The sequence below is a fragment of the Lagopus muta genome, chromosome 4, assembly GCF_023343835.1.
Source record: "Lagopus muta isolate bLagMut1 chromosome 4, bLagMut1 primary, whole genome shotgun sequence".
In the NCBI taxonomy this organism is placed as follows: Eukaryota; Metazoa; Chordata; class Aves; order Galliformes; family Phasianidae; genus Lagopus; species Lagopus muta.
Window position 1 is genome coordinate 2,973,679 of NC_064436.1, and position 13,263 is coordinate 2,986,941.

Consider the following 13,263-nt stretch of genomic DNA (forward strand, 5'->3'; position numbering starts at 1 on the left):
CTTCCTCCTGCTTAGGACCCATATGCTAACAAGTAGAGTGCAAAACTGAAGAGTAAAAATAAGGACAGACAATGGGTTCTACTTGCCCCCCAGCAGAATGGCTGTACCAGGGCCCAAACATATCAACAGCTTCCAGATATAGGGGAGCCTTATACCTGGTTAAATTAACTTGTCTTTAATATAAATAAGCTGAAACAGATGGATGCATGATTTTTATGGGACAGTAAGGTAAATGACAAAATGACACCAGCAGAAATTTGCTTGAGCTATCTCATAGTACAATCATTCAGAAGTGGGTGAACAACTTGAAAAGATGAAATCAGGTGAAAATGAAAGTGTCTTTGTAAACTTCAGTTTGCAGCATCTAAATCTCTATACCAAAGCTTAGTATCCTGGTCCTCTGGTGCTGTTGGATGCTCTGACTGATAACCAGGCAAGGCTTAAGTCTCTACGTTTCCAAATAGGTGAAAAATCAGGAGAAAAAGGAATAACCCCGAGTGAAATGGAACAACTGTTTTTAGAAATAGGTAAGTAGAAGCAAAAGGAGGCATTTTAAAGACTTGTTACGATGGAAGTTTGTTTGTCACTAAAGGGAAGAGTGCAGAGCAGCTTCAAGCTAACACTCAGCAGTGATAATTCATGACCCAGGAACAGCTTGTGACATCTCTTCACAGACAGACTCCTTGTAGAACTGCTTATGGCAGCAGGACTCTGCCCAATGGATTGTTCACTAATTTTATTTAAGCACATGCTTGTGTCTAATTTGCTTCAATAGGTACAATAAAAATTCCCCAACGCTTCATAAGGACAGTGGAATTTCCTCAATTGTGTTTGAGAGTTTTAGGATTCTCCTTTGTAAAGAGATGTGATTTCTTAGATTTCAGTCTCCTGTTATGAGATATTGAGATGAAATTAAGTCTGATGCTTAACTAAAGTTATATTAAGAAGGTCATAAATTGGACTTGTACAAATGTTTTTGCAGGTCTGCTTTTGCTCTAAGAACATTTGTAATGAAATAGCAGGGCAGTTTCTCCCACACAACGAGTGAAAGCAAATTCCTTATGAAATTAATGTGGAAATAATTCAACAGTACCATTCTAAGTGTTTATCTAAAAGGCTGATCCCTATCTGTTTAAATTCCGTAGTGTTACACAAAAAGATTTGCATCTTTGCAGTTTTATTTATGATGCTGTAATGGGAGCACACAAATAACAGTATGATATGCTGTGAACTCTTTCATCTCTCGAGTAGCAGGTATGTAAGTGGGACCTGTGGTGGATCAACCAGGTGCCAAGCAGGACACGTGGCCCTTTGGAGAGGAGATTGTTTCTCAAACAGGTTACTGCTTTGATCATTTCTAGTGGAAAATCTGTGCCTACAAATATCATTTCATTCAGTCGGTGAATATCTCTGACCCTAAAGGTTGTTCTCTATACGTTGCCTAGAATTTTCTGTTTAGGAAGCACTAAAAAGTACTTTCAAAGTAATTCCTCGCTTGTCCTCTTTGGCGCATCTTTCTGTATAGTATCTCAGACTGGAATGATGTGGAACTGAGCTTAAAATGGCACGGTGATGCCTAAATTTCTTAGTTCCAAATTTCCAAGTTGTTGGAATCCCTTCTTCACCTCTATAGACACGTCATGCATGACTGTTCCAAGAGATTAGCTAGACCCTTTCTACTTGGAAGGCTGAAGACTAGAAACAAAAGATATCTCCCACCATTGGTATGATTTATCTTTGGTTTCAAATGTTGCTTGGAGAATGGCCACTTAATCAGCTGCTTGTGCTACTTACTACACTAAAGAACTTGGTGTTCAATTTTACTGTGTGTGACAAGGACAAGCAATTTGTGTAATCGTTACACTGGGAATGCTACTAGGCAGGTAAATTTGCAAGAGAATATTACAGTCATGCCTACATTCAGGCACACATGTAGCACTTCAGTCTACAGACACAGGCTGTTGATTTTCAGAGGAAATAAAATGCAGGGCAATTTCTCGATGTCAAACATGGCAGCCTTTCATGACAGATTACTCACTCGCATTTGTAGTATAATATAATGCAGTACGGAAAGCAGAATGTAACCAAAAGCTTTTCTTCTGTTATCTGATAGGCATGCTGGGATCATAGAGGGAAAGAAGAACGATGACAAAAAATAGGTGTGCTGCAGAGAGCTTGAATAATAGACACAAAGCATTAATCATGCTCAATATAGTGCTGAAAAATCTAAACATACCAAAGGACTGACAGGAAGGTACAATCACAAATTGGTAACTTCACTTGAATTTATAGTCCAATATTTGCAAACATCAGATTTGCATGCAAATCTGGAAAGATCTAGGAAACGAAAGCTTTGTCAGAGACCAAGAGCAATGACCATCAATGTCTGTGTAACAGAGGATTATGCTATCTGTGATGCATTCTCGTCTGTTGCTAAAAACCGTAAAAAAAAAATAATTCAACTTCATAAAAGGGACATTACGTTAGCTGAATACTGCTGTATTTTGGTAGGTAAGGAAAAGCTCTGTGTTTAAGGATAAATTTTTCTTCTTAAAGCTAGAAGGGGCATATTTTGGCACCTTGACCGTCGTTTTCAGTTCCTATCTTGTCATTAGAAAACCTTCTTGAACCTTCTGTCCTGCCTTTCCTCTTGCAGTCTAAATTCATTATGCTATATTTTGTTGTTGTTGTTACCTTGCCTTTTTAACCACTTAGTTCCATCCTAGGTTATACTTAATCCCCTCCAGTACTGAGCTTCTGGCTTTCTGCTGCAAACATCAGGAAACTGAGAACATAAAGATACTGTGAATGCAGAGTAGAGTTGTTTCATAAGGTAGATCTCATGAGACAAATTCCCAGAGTTCTGTGGGACACTTCTCTATTCCTTAAAAACCTGCTTTTTATTAATATTTTCTGTTGTTGCATGCACATTTCCAAACAGGGAATACACTACAGGGCAAGCTGTTTGCAACTTTGTAAGCTGACTCACCAGGTTTCTGTGTTAACCAACGTAAGACGTCTGTTATGTGTAAAATTGACTTGGGTTCTTTGCTTTGAATACCTGTAAAAGTGCTGGCATTCACCCATACCATCCATTTGCTTATGTGTTCCCATACAATGGAGTGATCTTTCTGAATAAAATTCATTTCCTCAATTAAACAGTTGACTCGTCAATCCAACTTCATGTTCAAATTATGAATGTACTCAGCCTATGTTTTATGTCTTAATTTTAGGAGTGTAATCTGGAGTTAGGCTATGCTGAAGTCTCAACCAGCTTCAACAGCATAATTCAGCTAGAACAAAACAAAACTGAGAGGCGTAAGTACATTTGTTCTATAGAAAACTGTGAGCATAAATAGTCCAGAGGTGAGGCTTTCCCAAAACACTTCTACAATCGCAAAAACCTCTATGGTACTTTTTTCCATATAGACCACTTCTATGGACTTTCAAAAGTGCACACTACTTAGAACTGGAAATGGGGACTCTGTGTGTTTTGTTTCTTGACAGAAGTTGACAAAACCATCAACAGTTTTGTAGGTTGTTTTTTCTTTTTCGCCGCTCGTATCAACTTCTGCAATTGTTGACCTCAATTGACCAATAGCAAATCAGTTAATTAAAGATTAGTATTGTTAGAGTTGTTGGAAGACATATTTTCTCCTCCAAAGCCAAATTAAAGCGCTGGCAAATATTAGAGATCCACACTGAGCTGGGCAGCTAAAGGGAAGTGAGAAATATGAGGGCTTCTTTACTGATGTTATGAGCTCATGAGTGTCTGCAATCAGCACCTTTTACCTTTTCTTTACTGAAGAGCGGTGCACGTGGGTCAAAAAAGGCAAAATTCAGGAAGCAATATAATGCTGACAGCAAAGTGGAGTTCAGTGTAATTTCACGAGCTAATTTGAAGATTTTTTGTCGGAGAGTCCAGAAAGCTTATGAAGAGGCAGATGGAGCAGTTTGTGAGAAGCAAGAGAAAGGAGGACACCAAACAAAAGAGGGGAAAGCAAGAGAGCCGAAGAGAGGAAGGAACAGTAGCTGTGCAACAGGAAAGAAGAGATGTGAGATTGGGTGAGGAAGTCAGAGGAGGGCGAGAATAACTGGAGCCAACAAAGAGATGAAAGGACAGTAATTAGAGTACAAAGTAGAAAATTAGGAATGGAAAGTAAGAAAAAGGTGTCAGGCTATAGGGGGAAAGAGCCTTATAAAGAGAAAGAAGAGGGAGAAGATGAGAAAGGAGAAGATGATGAGCAGAAGGGATGAGGGAACTGTGCAGGAGCGTTTAGAAGCACTGGTGGGATGCTTCTTTGGGCTTAATGCTGTAAAGTGGTGCACGTGTGCATGAGTGTTCAACAGCATGGGTGAAACAATCAGCATAAACCTGCTTGCTCTGTAAGTCTGCTTAAGTTCTCTACCTGCTGTTAGAATCAGAGAAAAAGGCCCATCTAGATGGGAAATCACATTCAGAGTTGCAGGTGCAACTGCCAAAAGACACAGCTTTGTGCTTGCCACCCTCGTACCACCTTGGGCTGCCAGGGATGTCAGTATCTGAGACAGGACACCTCCCAGTCAGCTTATGTTCATTCTCCGAAGTAATCCAGCAAAGAAGAAAGGGGGGAAAAAAATAAAGAGGGGAAAAGCAGAACAAGGAAAAAGAAAGAAAAAAAACTACTTAGAAATGATGTGAAAAAGAATCATCTTTGCAGTCTTAGCAGTTTTTATATTATTTAATTAGAACAGCAGTATTTCCGTAGATGGAGACAGAAATGGACACTGCACTGGGAATGGGCAGATGTAAGCATTTCTCAGAGCATCCATTTAGAGGAGGTCAAGCTTCAGAGGGCCCCACGTCTCCCAGTGGTTTCAGTGTTTCTCCAGGCTGGTGGTTACCACAGTGACATAACTGTTTTGTTGTGCTTCACCAGGGAAATAAACGATTTGCTCTCAGCAAATCCCAGTCATCCACCTTCTATTCTTTTCTGTGTCAACATCTCCTCTTTCCTTTCATGATTTGAAAGTTGTTTTGAATTAAATTGAAGAAATAAATATTTCATGAATATTTTAATTCAATCTCGCAGAGGAGTACGTAAAGCAAGAACCCCCCAAATGCATCTCAGGTTACATCTTCAGGTTAGATTTGAAGAACATGAGGCAGATTCAGTATTGAGAATTCTAATGGCTTCCTTCACAGCAGTTAGTTTTCAGACTTGTATTATACAAAGTAGAGGCTTGTGCTGTTAACGTTAGTGAGGCATCTCAAGGATGAACAAGACTTTTATTCTCTTATCCCACTGCATCTTTCCCTCCTTTCTTTTTTAATCCTTTTTTTTTCCAGGCCTTTGTTTTCTACAGTATCCTTTTTAATTTTTAACCTCTATAGCTGAGAGCTGTCATAAAGCGTTATTAAAACTCAATACACTAAGCATGCAAGCAAGTACTATTTTACAACCTTAAAACTATCTGTGTGGGGCAGAACGATGGGCTCAATCACAGGCAAGTCAAGCAAGAGATGTTTCCCCATTTCTTCTACTTCTGTTATCCTTTGCTTAGCTTACAGAATTTTTATTTCTGGTAGTTCCCTAATAACACTGTTGTTGCTGTTACAACTATTTATGTGCATGCTCATACTTTGAAGGAAAATTAGTCTAAAGGGGACTTCTGTCAAAGAGATTGTATCAACTGAAGGATTATTTTCCTTCACGCTTTGAAATGATTTTGGCTTTGAAATAGTCTTATCGTTATACTAAAGATAATGGTGCAGACTAAGTCACAGTCTGATTAGTCAAAGCAACTTAATTAATCTTCAAATGCATATTCTCACATCCTGTGAATCTCAGCACAATTCAAGCATTAGTCATTGCCGTTCAGTAAAAGGCAGAATGAACAGCATGAAGATTTGAGCAGTACGAAAAGTGCTTTGAAAGTGCATCATTTGTGGGATCGGAAAGGTTGAGCCTCCAGATGACCAACTTCACAGCAGTGTAACGTGGCTGCAGCTGACAGCTGCTCTGTGGCTGATATGAGTGGGCACAGTCCAAACCCAGCTGGCAGGTTTCTGTGCAGTAATTCCCACCCCGTGGCACACAGCTGTACTTTACTTGGGTAATTCAGTCTGCAGGCCAGAGATCAATCTAAAAGCAGTGGGGTGAGAGCATCGGCAGGACAATGTGTGCTGCCTTCCCTATGATGCTTTTATTTTCTTTTTTTGGAGCTTAAAAACACACAAAAATTTGCCAGGGAACTCTGAGATAGATATCTCTCTTCCTTCCCCTTTAGCTGAGTATATTAAGTTCAATGTCCATTACATAAATATCCATTTGCCCTAAACAGGGGCATTTCTACCAATGCTTGCTCTTTTGTTTCGTCTTAGAATCTTTTTACTGTTTTAAAGAGATACCATCCATTCACTATTAAAAAAAAACAAACACACACAATTTTATTAGCTCTGCATTTGAGTAAACCATCCCTTAAAAAGAAAGCATCTGTGTTAAGAAGCTGATTGCAAAATTTTTTTTCTTCCCTAGCATCTTTCTTTAAACATGTAGCAGTTTTTTGTGATGGCTTTAACTAGCTAACAGGAATTGTTCACTCTCAGCTTTGATGGACTCCTTTCTAGGAAGGCAGATTGCAACTAGGACATATTTTAGCGAAACTGCGTCATAGAATTTTCCATAGCAACATGCCATGACGTTGCTGCTGTGGAATTATGATCACTGCCTCACAGACAAAACGAAACAACACTGAGTAGATTGGTTTTTTCACAAACGTACTCTGTTTCGTAGTTTATTTTTTCCTATGTGCAGCTCTTTCTATAGCAAACATTCTGCTGCAAATGTTTGGCGTTGGTGGAAGATGTGCGCGTTCTGAGAGCCATGAAGTTATGTGAATTGACTGTTAATGCAGCCGTTCCTTTAATACATGAAATCAGCTGTCTCCATCAGCAACTAGAAAAGAGTTAATTAGATTCTAATCCACCTGTAGAGCTAATAAAGCCCTTAGTTGTTGCACCTGACAAAAGACCTGCTGCTTCTCAAGCCTTTATAAAGCACTGCTGCAGTTAAAAGGTTGTTCTTATTTGCTGATGCCTAGTGAAACAAGTTGCATGGCCTCATCTCCTGGATGTTTTACATGTCTTCTGATGATTGGTAGGTGTTGTTTCAAAGGTATTTTTAATGATCTTAAGTTATATGGTGCTATTTCTTTGGCTGAATTGTAAGACTGAGTTATTTCAGCCATGGTATCCCTTTTAAAGTTATTAGGAACTTTCTATGTTTTGTTTCTGTATTACAAACAGGCTGAAAAAAGTTTTTAAAGTCTAGAATCTCATGAGTATCATAAAGAGAAATCAGGTCTATCAGCATACGAATTGAGATTGCATTAATACTGAAAGTATTTTCAAGTCTGAAAGGAGTCATTACTACATAGTTATTATGTTTCATTAGAAATAAAGAGAAACGTGGGAATAAAATGCAGCAAATACGTATCTCTTTGCAGAATAGAACTCGGTTGAAAATCAGTCGTTGCAGAACACGGTTTTAAAGCACCTTTGGTTGGAAGGATGCAGTGGAAGAAAAAAGTGACTCTAAGAGCACAGCCTTCGGGAAGGGCGAGTTAAACAAGAGTCAGCAATAAGTTTTCAGTGTCAATTTGTGCCACTTATGTAATGGGATATATTTGTTGTGCAATTTGTTGTGTAATTTCTGCAGAATGTTCTTTCACATCTAGACTGTTCTGAAGATCTAGGGAAGGCAGCTAATAGGCTTCATCACTATGAGTTGTTGCAATTCTTTTGAATATAGAGCTTTCTTTTCTTTGCCTTCTGTCTAATCAGGTATTTTCAAACATAAGCAGTAGAAAACCTGGATTTTAAAATCCAGCAGCTTTTGTGAGTAGTAAGATTAAAATTACTGTGTGATTTCAGCAGATGAACAAGAAATGTAAAAAAAAAATCCTGGATGTGACTTGAAAACACTTTAGGAATCAGGTTATGTAAAGATTGTAGATAGATTTCTTCCCTTCCTTTCTGAAATACCTGGTGCTGTCTCCAGAGGAGCAAGTAAGAACTTGTAACATAGGTTTATATCAATTTTTATGATTGTATAGTATGGTCACAGTTTCTTCTTCAACGGAACTTATCCCACTTGGTAAATGTTGTTCTCCAACTGCTCGAAATCTCTTCTTGTGCACGTGTTCAGCCTTGAAAATTGAGCTGAGGATAAGTCACAAAACACCCAAACCTTTGCATCTTTCTCAGTCTGCTTTGCATCAGGTGTAGTTGAATTCCTTCCATGTGGATCCTTTCATGGCACAAGAATCAAATCTCTGAGATGCAGAAGGAACTCGGGTTGGAACGGTGTGTGGGGAACTGTTTGAAGGTGACCTCCAAATTTACAAAGGGATTTTCACTGCGGCAACAGTAAAGAAGCGAAGCTCTCTGTTAGGGATCCATTAAGAATGCATAGCACAGAGATTCTCCACGTCCGGCAGAATTGCACCTTAGTTTATGATTATTTTTATTTTATTTTTATTTTTTGTTGATGGTAGTTTGGGTATTTATTTAAAAATCAAAAACTGAATGCTTCTGAAACTGTTGGATTTGACTTCAAAAGCCAATGTGATCAATCCAGTTTGGCAACTCGGAGGATGTACACATGAGCTTTTCTAGGAATCAAAGTGCAAGAAAATGTTTGTTCTGCATTTGAGTTCTCCTTCTATTAACCTTACAGTGCCATCCCACAGCCCTTGACTGGAAGGTGTTCTAGCTGTTGTTTGCCCTTAGTTTTGGGGAAATGACTGATCACAGTGAAGAAGACAGCAAAGTTTTGGTTTAGGATAAAGAAATGACTTTAGCCTAGAAGAGACTGTCGTGGGAGTTTCTTTAGACAGTTTTCATTTATTACTGTGGTTTTTGTTGTACGATGCAGAATAACTTCTCTAACAGTGAATTGCTGTGTTTAAACTGAGAGACCACCTAGTTTCATCTACACAATCCTGCCAAAGTGGAAGCTGGCACAGTCTGTATAAAATTGATAGGGAATTTTAGGAAATAAATAAAGAGCAAATACGAAAAACTGGAAATTGTATTTGCATATTTATAAAAACATTTGTTCTCACCAATGCATTGGATTTATGGCTGTTAAATCAGCTAAAACAACCTTGTCTTAGCAGTTGTAGTGGAACATTTCTCAAGATTTTTAAACAGTTGTAACTGAAATACTGGTGCCAACACAGCCATCTAAACACTGACAGTAAAGGTAACCACAGACTTCCTCTCCTATTGCTTAGTTTCTAGCACAAAGCTCACATTTTCAGCAAGGTTGTGTTACCCAGGCAGACAACTCTTTTTCTCTACAAATGCTTTTTCATTTGTTGTCAACTGAGTAAACAAATGTATCATGTTTGTATAGAATAAGGGTGCATTCTGTTCTGTTGGTTACCAAGACAAACACAGGACAGAAGAATCCCTCAAAGAGTCCCCTGTTTGGATGAAAGCCCGGGAACACAAGAACTCATCTTCAAAAGCACTATCAGACTTTGGACTCTATGGTACTTAAAAGCTAAGTCATAATTCCCACCAACAGATATCATCCAAAGACTAAGAATGACTGAATGGCTAAGGGAAAAAACATCAATGCTTCCATCCCTGCATACTGACTGGAATACATAAGGAGACATAAAGGTATCACAGTCCCTGGAGGTGTTCAACCAATATTTAGGCATTGTACTGAGGGACTTGGTTAAGTGGGAAATATTAGTGATAGGTAGATGATTGACTGGATGATTTTAGAGGTCTTTTCCAACCTTGGTGATTCTGTGAATCTATCGTTATTTAAGTGCTCTGCATTTAAGGGCATATTAAATACTCAGGTCATATTAAATAAGGCAGCATTTTTATTTTTTAAGCTCTAATCTCAGCCTTTCTATTCAGTCTGAAGAGATTCAGATTGCTTCTTTTTAGAGTGAACTCAAGAGACTACACCAAGGGTGTAGTCCAGGCTGTAGGTTTTGTACAAGCGTTTCTTGCAAGGCTATATTTCCCTTTCTCGAGGAAAGTGTAATAAAATGGCCAATTGCTAACAAAGTATTACTTGGCACATACTCTTCCTTACATCTAGGTTGCCTCTAGTTAAAGGATGTGTTACCCTGGTCATTGCCCCCCTCTTCCTCTCCTCTTACTGTAGTCAGCAAAAGGGTCTCAGCAGAACAAGGAGAGAAAGAAAACTCACTGAGATCTTTGCTCCCACATTTTTGTGCTTGGCTTTGACACAAGTAAATCAGGGCTGTGCAGTCTGTTGGATATTCTATGGCACTTATGGAAGCTTGGAGTTCTTTGTGATACATCTCTGCTTTGCTGTAGCCAATAGAGAAATTGCAGTGCTCTCAACAATCTGAGAACAGAGTTGTTTTAACTTAAGGTGACCATACACCTTGAACTCTGTATTTCAGTGGCTGATAAGGGTGCATAACTAACTTTGTATGTGAAAACCAAAGTCAGACTGTTCAGTGCTCTTCTTGACCCCGATTTTAATTTATTCTAGTTTTACTGTGCAAGATTATTCTTCAACTCTCACAGGTAAAATTAGCACAAGTTTTTTGAAGTTGAATCCAGGTTTCCAGGTTCTCATTCACCATTGAAAAAATAGGAAAAATCCAGATAGCCGAAAAAAAAACCATAAACAGTGACTACAAAAAAGAAAAAACACCTGAGAGTACTGAAACTCCAGTTAAATTTCTGTTCAGTGTTTCATGCATCAGACTATTACAGTCCTACTTTGTATTCGCTTATGTTGTTACAAGTACTGCAGCAGGTAACTTAGTGAGTTTTGTCCATTGTTTTCCATATTTGCTTTTGTTTACTTTTACCTGTAAGCTTTCCATTGCACTACAGAAAACATTTGAGAAGCACTTTGTTGTTCCGTCGTGTGTCCTGTCAAGTTCTGACCTTCCATAAAGAATATTAGAAAGATGCAAATGAGAAACATAGTGTTAATCAGCGGTTTAGTACATCAAAGAAATGTTTGCTATGCTGAAGACAACACAAACTATGTTAGGTTGTGAGTTAGGTATGAAGCCAAAGCATCAGTTCATGCCTTCACATAACGACATGGGTTAGACCTCACTGTGCTCACATCCACTGCCTGATTCCATAAACATTCAGCAAGCATGGATGGCTGTCAGTGGGTGCCATTTGTTTCCACATGGAGGAATTCAGTAACGCACCTTTGCTCTAGATACGTTTCCATGTCAGACATCATTTGTCTGGCTTCCCCTTTGCAGCCATCTGTCACACAAAAAACAACATGTAATGGAATCCTGGTGGGGAGGTTCAACCTCTACTGCTCTACCACACTATCTGCCTCTGATGTCATGGGCCAGTGTAATAAAATAGGAGGTATTACTTTCAAAGCAACCCTCACAGGTACAAAATGAAAGCATTATTCAGGAATGTAAGCATTAATTGATGCATAAATATTAATTTAAGACATCAGAAGAATTTCTTGGTTCGAGAAGCCTAAGTGTACTTGCCAGAAAAATATTATTTGCTTCTGAGTTAAGTTGCTGGGCCCTGTGTGTTATCTAACGCTGGAACTGACCCCCTGCTTTTTACACTGCTGTTGAATTAGAAATATATTAACTCTATAAGGGAATAGGTGTTTTATAAAATATTTTCCAGGGAAAATATATCTTCCTTGTTGCTAAAAGATATCATCAGTAATGTTGCCTAAAGAAGCTTTACTCGCATTCTGGAAAAGTACTATGATTCCATCTTCTGTTATTCCTTTGCGTGACACCAACAAAGTCATTTGTTTCAAGATGTACTCAACACAGGTCTTGGTTTTGCTGCAGTTAGATTATTGATTTATTTCCTTTTTTTCCGAGCTAGAAAAATTTGTCTGAGGAAATACCAAGGATGTGAAAACAACAAAGTAAAAAATGAAATCTTTATCTAGCAAAAGCATGTCGAGGGTGATTTAGCTAGCAAATATTTTAGTTTAAATCTTTCTTCTGTCACATTTTAATCAGTCCCTTCTGCTTAAAAAAATATAAATACCGCTGTTTGTTATCACAGAGAAGAGAATATTGGCAATGTTAGGGCTCAGCTGTAAGACCCATCAAAGCAAGAAAAGTTCAGCTAAGATAAAACAGCTTCTTACTTCGGAGATGTTGATTTCAGAGTGTTAGGTGTTGTGAGGGTTCATCAGTCTATTTCATGTACAATCTGTAAGGTTTGAAGTATTGGTGAATAGAGTAACCTGGGCAAACCTTAGTAATAGCTTTGTTTTTTTAGGAGAAAGAGACTTTTCTCCCCTATCTTTCTCTGGCCTCCCCCTTATTTTATTTTTTGTGACATCCTGCACTTACTCTAGCAAAGGTTGGAAACTCGTCTTTCATTCTTTTGAGTGAAGTCAAGAACGCATAGCCCACAGGTGATTGGGCAAGGCTGTAGAAAAGCAGGATCCAAGGTTTGGTTAACCCTGCTCTACTGTTGTGTTTGCTAGAAGAATCTGGGTGATGATTTCTTGGTGCTGCTATGAGAAAGTAACAGATCTGTATCTGTCCAGAGCTCCACTTGAAACATAAACAAGTATTTCAAGTTCTTTTGTCCAAGAGGCCTCTCTGGAAGGAAGTCTTTTAAGGGATAGTCCAGAAGGACTTCAAAGGAAGAGTGAGGAATTGCTGGTCAAGGCGCTTTGATCTCCAAGTGCAGAAGTACGTCATAATGTTTTACTTTGATGTCAAACATCAAGATAAGCCAAGAATTACAGTAGCAAGTGGAACTTACTTGCAACTTGGCCAGAGAATAATTGGGTCAGCAGCTAGACCTTGCTTGTGCTATTCTCTGTGTGACACAGTGTAAAATAAGCATGGAATAAAGCTGAAGACTTTTGCTCCAAAATCTCACTGAAGCGAGTAGGCCTTGAATCCCCAACTTCTTTTGTTTTAATTTGCTAAAATAATCTCTTATTTTTCTGTACATTTCTTTTGGGACGTGTCAACAGTAAGATTTTAGTTCTAGTCAGGAGTAAAGTAAATCTCCCTGTTGTTCCTGTTGACAAAACAAGTTAGTCTTGAAATGTACACACTGGATTCCTTTTGCAGTACACTTAATGCATGTCAGTCTGTAGGACCAGACTTGAGCTGATCTGAAGAAAACTTCATCTCTGAAGCACACAGAATGTATTTTGGTTCTATTGCACAACTTGTTCTGCTCACATGTCCATGTTTGTCCATGGCTATGGTGTTTTTTAATGCAGATCTGGTCTTAAT

At 38.6% G+C, this 13,263-nt stretch overlaps 1 protein-coding gene and 1 long non-coding RNA gene across 2 annotated transcripts in view; both read left to right on the top strand.

The window, feature by feature from the left end:
• Positions 1-1,724, top strand: part of TMEM144 (transmembrane protein 144) — a 35,882-nt gene extending 34,158 nt beyond the window's left edge. Inside the window, exon 17 of the mRNA XM_048941388.1 lies at positions 465-1,724. The gene's annotated coding sequence lies outside the window, so the exon portion shown is untranslated. The remainder of the gene's footprint in view (positions 1-464) is intronic.
• Positions 1,725-2,685: 961 nt separating this feature from the next.
• The window catches only part of LOC125691726 (uncharacterized), a 42,016-nt gene continuing 31,438 nt past the window's right edge, over positions 2,686-13,263 (top strand). The window contains exon 1 of the long non-coding RNA XR_007376227.1: positions 2,686-3,318. This is a non-coding gene — a long non-coding RNA (uncharacterized LOC125691726). The remainder of the gene's footprint in view (positions 3,319-13,263) is intronic.